Source organism: Euprymna scolopes, chromosome 41 (assembly GCF_053919585.1).
Source record: "Euprymna scolopes isolate OS-2025 chromosome 41, ASM5391958v1, whole genome shotgun sequence".
Taxonomy (NCBI): domain Eukaryota; kingdom Metazoa; phylum Mollusca; class Cephalopoda; order Sepiida; family Sepiolidae; genus Euprymna; species Euprymna scolopes.
Window position 1 is genome coordinate 33,897,456 of NC_136522.1, and position 12,431 is coordinate 33,909,886.

The window sequence follows — 12,431 nt, forward strand, 5'->3', positions numbered from 1 at the left end:
AATTTTTACATTCATTTTTAAATTAATTGTTTCATTCCTTTTTATTTTCATTCATATTTTTTAAATTCATTTTTAAAGTCATTATTTCATTCCTTTTTATTTTCATGTATATTTTTTACATTCATTTTAAAATCAATTATTTCATCCCTTTTTATTTGCATTCATTTTTAAATTAATTATTTCATTCCTTTTTATTTTCATTCAAATTTTTACATTCATTTTTAAATTAATTATGTCATTCCTTTTTATTTTCATTCATATTTTTACATTAATTTTTAAATTAATTATTTCATTCCTTTTTATTTTCATTCATATTTTTAAATTCATTTTTAAATTAATTATTTCATTCCTTTTTATTTTCATTCATATTTTTTACATTCATTTTTAAATTAATTATTTCATCCCTGTTTATTTTCATTCATTTTTAAATTAATTATTTCATCCCTTTTTATTTTCATTCAAATTTTTTACATTCATTTTTAAATTAATTATTTCATCCCTTTTTATTTTCATTCATTTTTAAATTGATTTTTAAATTAATTTTTTCATTCCTTTTTATTTTCATTCAAATTTTTTGCATTCATTTTTAAATTAATTATTTCATCCCTTTTTATTTTCATTCATTTTTAAATTACTTATTTCATTCCTTTTATTTTCATTCAAATTTTTACATTCATTTTTAAATTCATTATTTCATCCCTTTTTATTTTTATTCAAATTTTTTACATTCTTTTTTAAATTAATTATTTCATTCCTTTTTATTTTTATTCAAATTTTTTACATTCATTTTTAAATTAATTATTTCATTCCTTTTTATTTTCATTCAAATTTTTTACATTCATTTTTAAATTAATTATTTCATTCCTTTTTATTTTCATTCAAATTTTTTACATTCATTTTTAAATTAATTATTTCATTCCTTTTTATTTTTATTCAAATTTTTTACATTCATTTGTAAATTAATTATTTCATTCCTTTTTATTTTCATTCAAATTTTTTACATTCATTTTTAAATTAATTATTTCATTCCTTTTTATTTTCATTCAAATTTTTTACATACATTTTTAAATTATTTCATTCCTTTTTATTTTCATTCAAATTTTTTACATTCATTTTTAAATTATTTCATTCCTTTTTATTTTCATTCAAATTTTTTACATTCATTTTTAAATTATTTCATTCCTTTTTATTTTTATTCACATTTTTTACATTCATTTTTAAATTATTTCATTCCTTTTATTTTTTATTCAAATTTTTTACATTCATTTTAAAAATCATTATTTCATCCCTTTTTATTTTCATTCGTTTTTAAATTAATTATTTCATTCCTTTTTATTTTCATTCAAATTTTTTACATTCAGTTTTAAATTACTTATTTCATTCCTTTTTATTTTCATTCAAATTTTTTACATTCATTTTTAAATTAATTATTTAATTCCTTTTTAATTTCATTCAAATTTTTTTTGCATTCATTTTTAAATTATTTCATTCCTTTTTATTTTCATTCAAATTTTTTACATTCATTTTTAAATTAATTATTTCATTCCTTTTTATTTTTATTCAAATTTTTTGCATTCATTTTTAAATTATTTCATTCCTTTTTATTTTCATTCATTTTTTAATTAATTATGTCATTCCTTTTTATTTTCATTCATGTTTAAATTAATTATTTCATTCCTTTTTATTTTTATTCAAATTTTTTACATTTATTTTTAAATTAATTATTTCATTCCTTTTTATTTTTATTCAAATTTTTTACATTTATTTTTAAATTAATTATTTCATCCCTTTTTATTTTCATTCATTTTTAAATTAATTATTTCATCCCTTTTTATTTTCATTCATTTTTAAATTAATTATTTCATCCCTTTTTTATTTTCATTCATTTTTAAATTAATTATTTCATTCCTTTTTATTTTTATTTAAATTTTTTTTCATTTATTTTTAAATTAATTATTTTATCCCTTTTTATTTTCATTCATTTTTAAATTATTTCATTCCTTTTTATTCAAATTTTTTACATTCATTTTTTAATTAATTATTTCATTCCTTTTTATTTTTATTCAAATTTTTCTTGTTCATCTTTGCATTCATTTTTCTTCATTTTTTTGCATTAATTTTTTCAATCTTTTTCATTCTTATTATTTTTCTATCATTGACCATTGTTCATTATTTCTTTCATTTTTCATGTTTTTATGCATTTTTCATACATTCTTTCATTCACCTACTTTCTATTATTTTTTTCACTCAATACTTTTCATTTACTTTTTTTTTTTCGTTCATTTCTTTTTATTCATTCATATGACACTATTACCTTAGGTAAGTGTTTGGGGAAAAATAATTGCAAGATTTGCTAAGTAGTATTCATCAAATCTTTTCAGATTATTGGGTTAATATATAGGAAAAAATTAGGAATTGACGGACCATTTATTCTACTCGGTGTTGTCTGGGATGAATAATTGTAAGATTACAATATCACTTTTAGTAGTAAATCTCTTTGGATTATTGATTTCAATAACATTACCCAAATATGTTGAAATGAGAGAGTGTGTGTGGGAATGTATATATTAAATCTCTTCAGACTATTTTCTTTATCAACATCATTTATCTTGATATTACAAAAATTAAAGTAGCATATTTGGCATGTGAAGGAGCGGGTACATATCAGAAACTCTTGTTCTACTTGCTGTTGTCGAAAAGCAATCAAATTCTCATTAATAATAGTACTGAGTTATCTATAATATAAAAGCAAAAATGTGTTTGTGTGTGCATTTTTTTTTTCGTATGTCCACCAGAGTTTTTTTTTTTTGGGGGGGGGGTCGCTCGAAGGGGGGGTCACTGTTTCTTAGAACTTCTTATACACTGTCTAGATTATAATATGTCCGATTTATGGAGCGAGGTCGTAAATATCTTCTTTCAGCGACTTTTATGTTACAAAATTCGCGCTGTGATTTCACTTTCTCTACTACTACAGCGTGATGTTTGTCCCAGAAAATGTTGACGTTCATTTAACCACCTGTTTTTTTTTTTAAGTTTAATTTCACCAGTTCTCAGTCCTGTGCCCGCTTAGCGTCACGGTAACATGTCAAACTGTTTTTTCCGCCTTAACCTCAAGGCTTCGGGTTTCTTTTCCACGTACAAACATCCGGGCACACCGACTAGTATTTCATAAATGAGACAGGGGTAACAAAATCTTTTGTTCTACTTGGAGTTGTCAGGGAGAAATAACTTATTATATAATACTTTTAAATCTCTCTGGAATATTTTCATTAACAATATCATTTCTCTTCATATTATTGGGAAAACAAGTGAGAACAGAATTACCCCACATCAACGTCATTGTGTTTTATTATACTCAGTTGTCTAAGAGCAATAAATATAAGATTATTAATATTTAAAAGGAATAATTCCAGTAGTTTTTTTTTTAAACAAGAGAGAGTAATGGGCTGGGCGGAAGGAAGATTGGGAAAAGAGATGGAAAATGGAGGAAAGGCCAAGAGAAAAAAAGGTTCATACTGGAATTGACCGCATAGATCCATGGCACAGTGGATAGTGGCTTTAGAAGGTTTCGTTCTTGCTTCTGCCAAGAAAAGACTAAGAATATTATAATTAGTCAACTCTTCTGCCTGTCGGGTCAGGGTTAGGGTTGATGGAACACGAACAAGCTACCTTAGTAATTAAATAATTTGATTCAAAGTTTGTGTTCATTCTCCAAAGATTCTCAAGTTCAAAGGTTTTTTCAGTTAAAACATTGTGTGCAGTCTACATCGCAAAGGAGACCAAGAATAAAAAAGAACTTCAACATGTTTTTTCAACATTTGTTCATTCTCCTACCGTGCGTGACTTCTCATTATGGCTGTGATGTTTCTCACATGATCATTTTTTTGGACGTGTTCTTGAACATCATCCACATCTTTAATGTGATTGACCTCTCTGATGTCTGCTCTCTCCTTTTTATAGGCCTCTTTTTCCTTACCACGCCACCATTTCGCTCGATATTTGCATATAGTCATCTGTCTAATGTTACAATTGTGAAAAAACAAAACAAACAAGATGAGAATAGTATTTTAATAATTCAAATAACCAACCCTTATCTAAAAAAATATTGAACCGACAATGACTAACGAGCCCTTAGATTTTTTTTTACTAATGAATCACCACTTACAAAGGCTAAAAGCCACTTGAGGATAAAGCTTAAATAAGATGGATAGATTTCCTCTATTTAGTTGCTCCCCATGAGGGTAGAATTAGACATAATGTTTTTAATGTAGGGAAAAATCCAGTGCCCCAAAAAGAGCACTCTGGATTGGGACAAGCATAAATTGCCTCAGTCTAGACTATCGTTTCCTGACCAAGGACAGAAAAGATGAAATGTAGCATTAGAACATATACTACACTTTGCTCCTAATCAAAAGGTTATGGATGGATAGATTGACAGTTTGATAATGAAGGATATGAAAACTATTGAAACTAATGAATGGAATGAACAAAATGATATGTTGATACAAGAATGAAAAGGTGACCATGTTGTAGTCTACAAGGAAGCAATTTCATTATGTGTTTCACAGATGGAAAATTCTTGGAAAGTGTTCATGGAAATTATGCCTGGTGCTAGGCACATGGAAGAAATTTTTTCCAATTGTGGTAAAAAGACAAGTTTTTGCTGTGTAAATTTTACAAAGACCAAAAATTAAAGCTGAATCGAGTTTAGTGGTAATTGTAGAGTCACTTCCCTTTAATTTCTGAAATGTAAATCCTCCTGTTGTCACAGTCACTAATTTTTTTCTCTGATGACACCAAATTAATGAATATTCGTCTAGCATAACCCATTTGAATTCATACTAAATCAAAATTCCCCTTCCTATAAAAGATGAATGCCCAACATTTGGATTCTTCTGTTGATGAGAAAACAATTTTGTAGACTAAATAAAAAAATAAAATCTACAGGATGTGTGGAAAGTAACTCCCTATCATAAATTGCTTATGATTTATGACTGAAATATAATTCTTAGAAAAATGAATATAATACGAAAGTACATAGCATGAGGTTTTGTTTAGAATTCAATGCAAGTACTAGTATTGATCATTCCAGCCACCTGGTAACCGCATCAACTGATTTTGCAAGTAACTATATTTCTTTCATCAAGTCAAGAGAAAGGGTCAATTAGTTTAATGAGAGAATTGAAAATCTCCATATCATACACTCAAAACAACCGAGCCAGAAAACAGCAATTCTTCCCTTTTATCAGAAACATTGCTTATAGAATATGAGGATGAAAAGGATAGGAGGGGAGGTAATTCATATATAAAAAGATAAGAGGGGAGGTAATTCATATATAAAAAGATAAGAGGGGAGGTAATTCATATAGAAAAGCATAGTAGGGGAGGTAATTCATGTATAAAAGAGTTCTTTATGAAATCATTTTTTGTAATAATAGGATGTTACTTTCCAATCATTGTGTAGAAATTTTTTTTTTCTAATACTATAATTCTTGCAATTAAAAAAAAAAAATTCTTGTAAAAAAAATAAGTAAATAAATAAAAATAAATGTGTGAGAAAAGAACAACAAAATATGTTTAAAAAATGTTTTTTTTAAATAACAAGTGAAAGCCATGAATAAATATAAATTTTTTTATGAAAATTCAATATGCAGGATTTTGGAAATTTTTTTTGTAAAAAATTTTTATGTATTTTTTTTTCCACCTAAAATATTTTTTTTTTTTAATTTTAATGCAAATTGTTTCCTGTTTACAGAAAAAAAAAAAAAACAAAAAAAAAATGTTCACACTATCACTTTTCAAAAAATATCTCCAGTTCTGTACAGAAATCATTTTTATAGTGGAGTTTCCAATCTTTCTCGTTAATAACACAAAAAAGATTTGGATTATAAAATTTACTTATACACAATGTTTTCTTTTTAATTTTATTTTTTCTACAGCACCCCTACCCCGGAAGAGTCGTTTTTTAACTGACATTTTTTTGCATTACACTATAAACCTCTTTCCAAATCTTTAATCTATGATTCAGCGGTATTGTTAAATCGAATAGGTGTAATCAGGACAATTATACAAAATACTTTAGACTTACTGTTCCTACCCGGCATTGTCCAGGATGCATTGAAGTTATTTTAATTTTTTATTTATTTGCATATTCTTCAATTTAAGGTGGACAACATCTATTATATTGAACAATTTAAAATCAGTTATATTCCTTGAAAGTTTTATTTTTAGGTAGGTTTAAAAAGGTTTTCTATTAACAGTTGTCTCGGCCGGATTAAGTAATTTTAAAATTAAATTGCAGCTAAGTAGATTTTTTTGCCAATAATATGGGATAACAATAACAAATGAAAATTGGCTACTCAGAAGCAAAGTTTAATTTGTCAGCTTAAATGCTATTTGAGTCTGACTTTGAAACTCGGACAAGATAATATCATATGTGAGATGCGTCAGCTGTCGTTTTGCCTAAGTTTGAAATCGCATTTGTAATTGTACTGTTTAAGTGTTGATGGTCTTGCTTTCGTTTGAAACTGCATCTTCATCTCTAGACGTAAAGAGGCAATGGATTCTTAGTTTTCGTTTTAACTTCCTTTTGTCTTTTTTAGTTATATTTCATCTAAAGAGAAAAGACTTAACGAGAATTTTGAAGATGAGACAGATGATATATCAAAAAGAACAAAATATAATTCAATGACAAATTTTAGAGAATTATATGGAAGGGTTTAATAATAAAGAAAACGTATTGCTCTATTTTTTAGTTATTTGTAATACTTATATATTATTAGGGAGAGGCAATGAAACGAGAAGTAACTTATGTTATATAACATTCATTCTGTAGTTATTAATAACAAGGCCATAATATTTTTAGGCCGTTTAAATAATTTTACTCTTCTTTATTGCAAAAACGAAATAGTTAAAAAAAATTTTTTAAGTAGTTTGTAAATGATACCGAAAACATTTTAGATTTAAAATAATTTTAAATCTAAAATTCTGGATAATCATTTTCTTTTGAGAGCTACATTCATTTTTATTGTCATCTATTTTAAGATTGTTAACATTTTGTAAAGATGGCTAAAGTTTTAACTATTTGTATAATCAGAAATATTTCCCTTTTGAAATGAGGGGGACGAGGTAAAATAAGATAAATGACAAAGTTTTTGCCTTTTTTTTTATGAAACATAAATACTTGATATTAAATATCAATTTACAAATATTCAAAATTTTAAGATTGAATAATTCAGATTGTTGGTGGACATTTTTAATCTACAAGTTTTTAGTTTTTGGTTAAAACAAGTTTTTAGTTTTTCATTAAAACAAGTTGTTTTTCGTGAAAAAACAAGTGACTTTCATTTCCACTACTAAATATCAAACTTCTTAAAAACGTTTTTTTTTTTACATAATTACAATCATATTGTGGCGTGTATGTGGGAGGGGGATAATCTTATTGCTAGTTTGAATAGCATTGCTGTGTATCAACACTTATGGGTCATGCAATGCGTAAGCAATATAAAGTGGAAAATAACTAACCATGCATTTCAGTCAGTCCATTAATACACCCCTCGATCATGACAAAGACAACAAGACATATCCAAATGTTAATTGCAAATGCTCATTTAAAAAATAGGAAAATTGAAACCCTGCCTACCCCCCCCCCCAAAAAAAAATCTACTTTTTCTTGTGTTTACATGCAAACATGAAAAATTTGGTAACAAGAAAAAAATATTTTAGACTTTAGAATATGGGATCATTTTCACATAAATTTAAATGATCACCCACTTTCAGGCTACTAGGCTGACATGCTCATTCACATAGTGTTTTTAAATATATAACAATGATTATTTTTATGTCTACCGGTTCATGATCCAGCACTGACCTCATGGAAAAAAATAAACAAAGAATTATGGCCGATAGAGACGAACAGAGAAAGGTTGGAACAGTAATAGATGGGCAGTAATTCTAGCAGAGCATCGAGGGGAAGGGTTTGTAGGTGGATAAAGGAATGCACACTTAATTCAGATGTAAGAAAAAATAAAATAATTATTCTATTTATAACATTTTTTTTTTTCAGAAAAAAAGATAGTTACCCTCTAAAAAAAATAAAACAAAATGGCCAATATATATATATCAGTTACATGCCCTTAAAAATGCTAGCTGATTTGTTGCTTTCTTCTAAAGTCTAAAATATTTTTGTTTTTATTGCCAACTTCTTTTAGGCTGTTTACATGTAATTGCCTAAAGAAAGTCTCATTTTATGTTGGGGATAGAAGTGAATAATTAGCACAAGTTATAGGGCTCCAATAACTCTTGAAATGCTTCAAAGAAAAATAATATTGAGGTGGGGTTGGGGACTATGGATTCAATTTTCTTTTTTGTTTTCTGCAATTTATATATATATATATATATTTTTTTTTTAATTAATTTTCCCTATTGATATGCATGTGAAGTAAAAAATTTTTTTTTAAACTTTTAAAAATGCAAAAACCAATAACAACTTCTGAATCTAGTCATTTTTTTACAGAATAAAAATATCAATTTTATTACAAGTGAAGAGTTTGCTTTCATTGTCTTTTTTTTTGTGTTTCGAATGATTTTGTAACCATTGTGAACAACAAAAGTGTATTCTTTGGAAATAACTTTAATTTGGTTCATGTGAAAAACAAAAATGAATTGGACAAATTTATTTTATAAGGTGAGCTTCCAAAATAACCTCAATCAACAGCATAAGCTGACTGAAGTATAAGTATTGTTTAGAATCATGATTGCAAGAAAAAAAAAAAAAAATCAAACGCGTCGCTAAGAAAATTCACAATTTCAGCAATTCAACAAGATTTCGTACAAATAAATTTAATTTTATGACTGACTTGTTCACCAAGTTCCTAATATAAATGCCCAACAGTTCATCATCATTCATTAATGACTGCTATGACAGTTTTGTGATTCTTATCAAGAAGAAGTGTGATCTTACTGGGTGTCATACTCACTGGACCTTAACCCCTCTCCAATTTTTGTCTGTCAGGTTAGCTCAAAGGTAGCATCAAGCTAGAAGTATGTTAGAGTTATTGACAAATTTTCACAGCTTATCCATATGTGCTTAATTTTGAATGGCGATGAAACAAAGACTGTTGGACATTCATGAATGAAACTTAGTGGACGAGTCAGGCATAGATTAAAGTTTATTTGTATGGTTGGATTGCAGAAAGGATTTTCGAATTAACGATTCCATATTTAATTTAGCGCACCTTGTGATAAAATTAACATAAAATTTAACCCCCCCCCCAAAAAAAAAAGCAAAATAATTAAATGGAAATGGGTGAATATTATGGAAAACACTTTTATGACAACAAAATGTTCCCCTCCCAACCTTGGACCTCAACACCAAAGAAAAACTCTTGCAATTGATACTAGAGTAGTTTGGTGAATTTGCAGCACACAATTTTTGCTTATCAAGCACTTTTTATGTTTTATGTTTTATTAAATAGCTACAAGTATTCTATAACTTTAATCCCTCTCATAATAGAGTTTCAATTTCAGATGGCAGCATTTGTTTATCTAACCACACTGAAGAGCTTGGATACAGTTAAACAGTATGAATGACAACTTTCTGGTAAGTGAAACTGCCATCTGTCACCAGCATAAAATGCATTGTTCTTTGTGCAAATAAATGGAGCTCTCAGGCAATTGACAATGTTTATGTAACGATTTTACTTATTCTAAACAGATGCTGAATAATTGTAAACGCCAATTGCCATCACGGCTTTATGCACTTGCTTGTCTAGCCACATCGAATAGCTGTGATATAGCGAAACAGTGTCTACAAATCACCCACATACACACACATATATGATAGCTGAGTTAATCAATGTTTATTTTCCTATATTTTTTTTAATCACACAAAATACACGTTAAAATATTCACAAGTTTGGAATTAAGTTGTTTGAAAAACTTTCATTTTTATCATGCTAATTAGCCGTAAATTGGAAATAACTCAACCTATCTTTTATTAACTTGCTATCACTTTCACCCTCTCTCATTGTATGCTGTTTGAAACTCATATTTTAGACATCACTCTCACTTAATAGTAATAAAGACAAATGAAAAGATTGGAATAGATCATTATATAAAAAAAGGATCCACAGGCAATAATACATATATAATGAACAGAAGTAGACTAAACTGAAATTTTGTCTTTATTTTAGAAATATATAATTAGCTTTGCAAACTCACTGTTTCCTGATTCACACATTTTAACTTAAGCTCAATGAGTTAATCGATTACATTTTTTCTAGTAATATATATATATATATATATATATATATATATATATATATATATATTCCAAAATTACTTATTTATAGAGCTAGTGCATGTTTTTTTATTGTTTACATTGACAACTCAAGGTTTCAGTGTGTATGACCTTCTCAGAACCCTTATTTTATTCCACTGAAGAAATATATTATTTATAGCAAATTACGTATATAAGTGATGAGTTTGATGGTTGAGGTGTTTATGTTTTAAGATTGGTACGCAATGTCAGTGGAGATGTTTAGGATTTTAAGTGTTTTTTTCTAAACTAAAATCTTATAATCAGCATTATGTTAGACTTTTATTTTTAGCCTACATGTTTCTCATCGAATTGCGATAAAACAAAGACTGTTGGACATTCTTGAATGAAACTTGGTGGACAAGTCAGAAGTTTATTTGTATCGATTATAACTGGATTGCAAAAAGGATTGTAAGTTTTATTAATGGTTCTATGGATTGCATTTTTTAGGGTCACCCTTAACCTGATGGAAATTAAAATTATAACTAAGATATCAGTTATCTATTTCGGGTGAAATGGGGGAAATTCTTCATCCCAGGTATTACTCCATCCTTCACCTGATAATTTATCTTGATAGTCTTTTTTTTATAGGGTGAGTATTGGATTTTAATAATAAAAAAATATAATTGTTCTTGCTAAACTGAAAATAAAAAATTAAAAGATATTTCTACCATCTCTGATATACCAGCCTTTCTAACCCTAACCCTTTCACCTCTCTTTGAGGCCATAATAACAATATAAAGTTAAAGAAAAATAGACAAAATAAAGGGTCTATTTATAAATATTAACTCTAAGAGGAAATCTAAAAATTTTATCTCGTGATTATTTCAAAACATGTTATCCCATAAAACCACAATGTTCAGTGCTTTATAGGATTGAGGGAAATGAAAAAAAAAAGAATTTCTTATAAACTTTTCACTCTCAAAATTGGTAAATCTATTTGTTAAAAAAATCGTTCAGATAAAATAACCTGTTGTATAAACATTTTATTAAAGAGATTAGTTGTTTTATCTCCCCCATATACTTAAAAAAAATTTTTTTTTAAAATGTCGGGGAGGGGGGAGCTGAGGAAGAAATTTATAAATTTGTTGTGGTTGGACAAATATCATGAATTTTTTGTATTTTAATTAAAAAAAAAAAGAAAAAAAAAAAAGGATTTTCTGGCATTAATTTTGATTGGACGTAACTCAACTTTTTATGGACATGTCCAACTTTAGGCCATTGTGTAATGCCGTGAAATCTTCAAAAAGCGAGACAGAGAAAGAAAGAGAACAAAAAAAACAAAAAAAAAAACATAAATAAACCCAACAACTTGGAATTATATTTTGTTTCATATGAAAAACAGTTTTTCAACTAGAATAACAATATATAATAACAATCATCATTCACTAGAGCAAAATATGATTCTAATTTATATTATGCAGAACTATTGCTGTATAGTAAATTAGGATTTAAATTAATTACAAAAAAAATTTATTAACATTTTCCCACTTAAAAGAACATTTTATTCAGAAAATTCCAAGAACGATAACTCAAGACTCGTCGAATTATCGCCCTTGATTATCTCTGAATATTTATCTGACCGAAGGAGTGTTTGATACATGCTTATGAATACTAGCTATTCCGAGCAGGCGTTTCTCGTACACAGGTAGAACAGCGTAGAGAAAAATACTTGAAAATATATTCTACTATTTCTGCTATTTCTCCCTACCTTCTAAGCGTTGCTTGTTAGTGTTTTTACTTTTCTTTTGTTTTCCTTCTTTTTATTTTTTTTAATTAAAAATGATTAATTTTTTATCATATAGTTTGTATTTGAATTCATTTTTTTTTAATATTAAATGTAATTATTATAGTATCATTTGGTTATGACATTATTAATTGAACTAAATTGTTTTAAAACTATAAACATAAAGATCTAGGAATATTAAAGGTAATTAAAAAAGAAAAGGAAGAAACGGATGTGAGATTGAAACTAGGATCTTTGGATCTTCAATCTGATACACAAACAACTGAATCATTCATCTTGGCCAGATGTTTTCTAATTCTTAGCATTAAAAATTTTTTAAAGTTAAAACTTCTATCTAGTTAAGATGGTATTCATATGAAATTACTT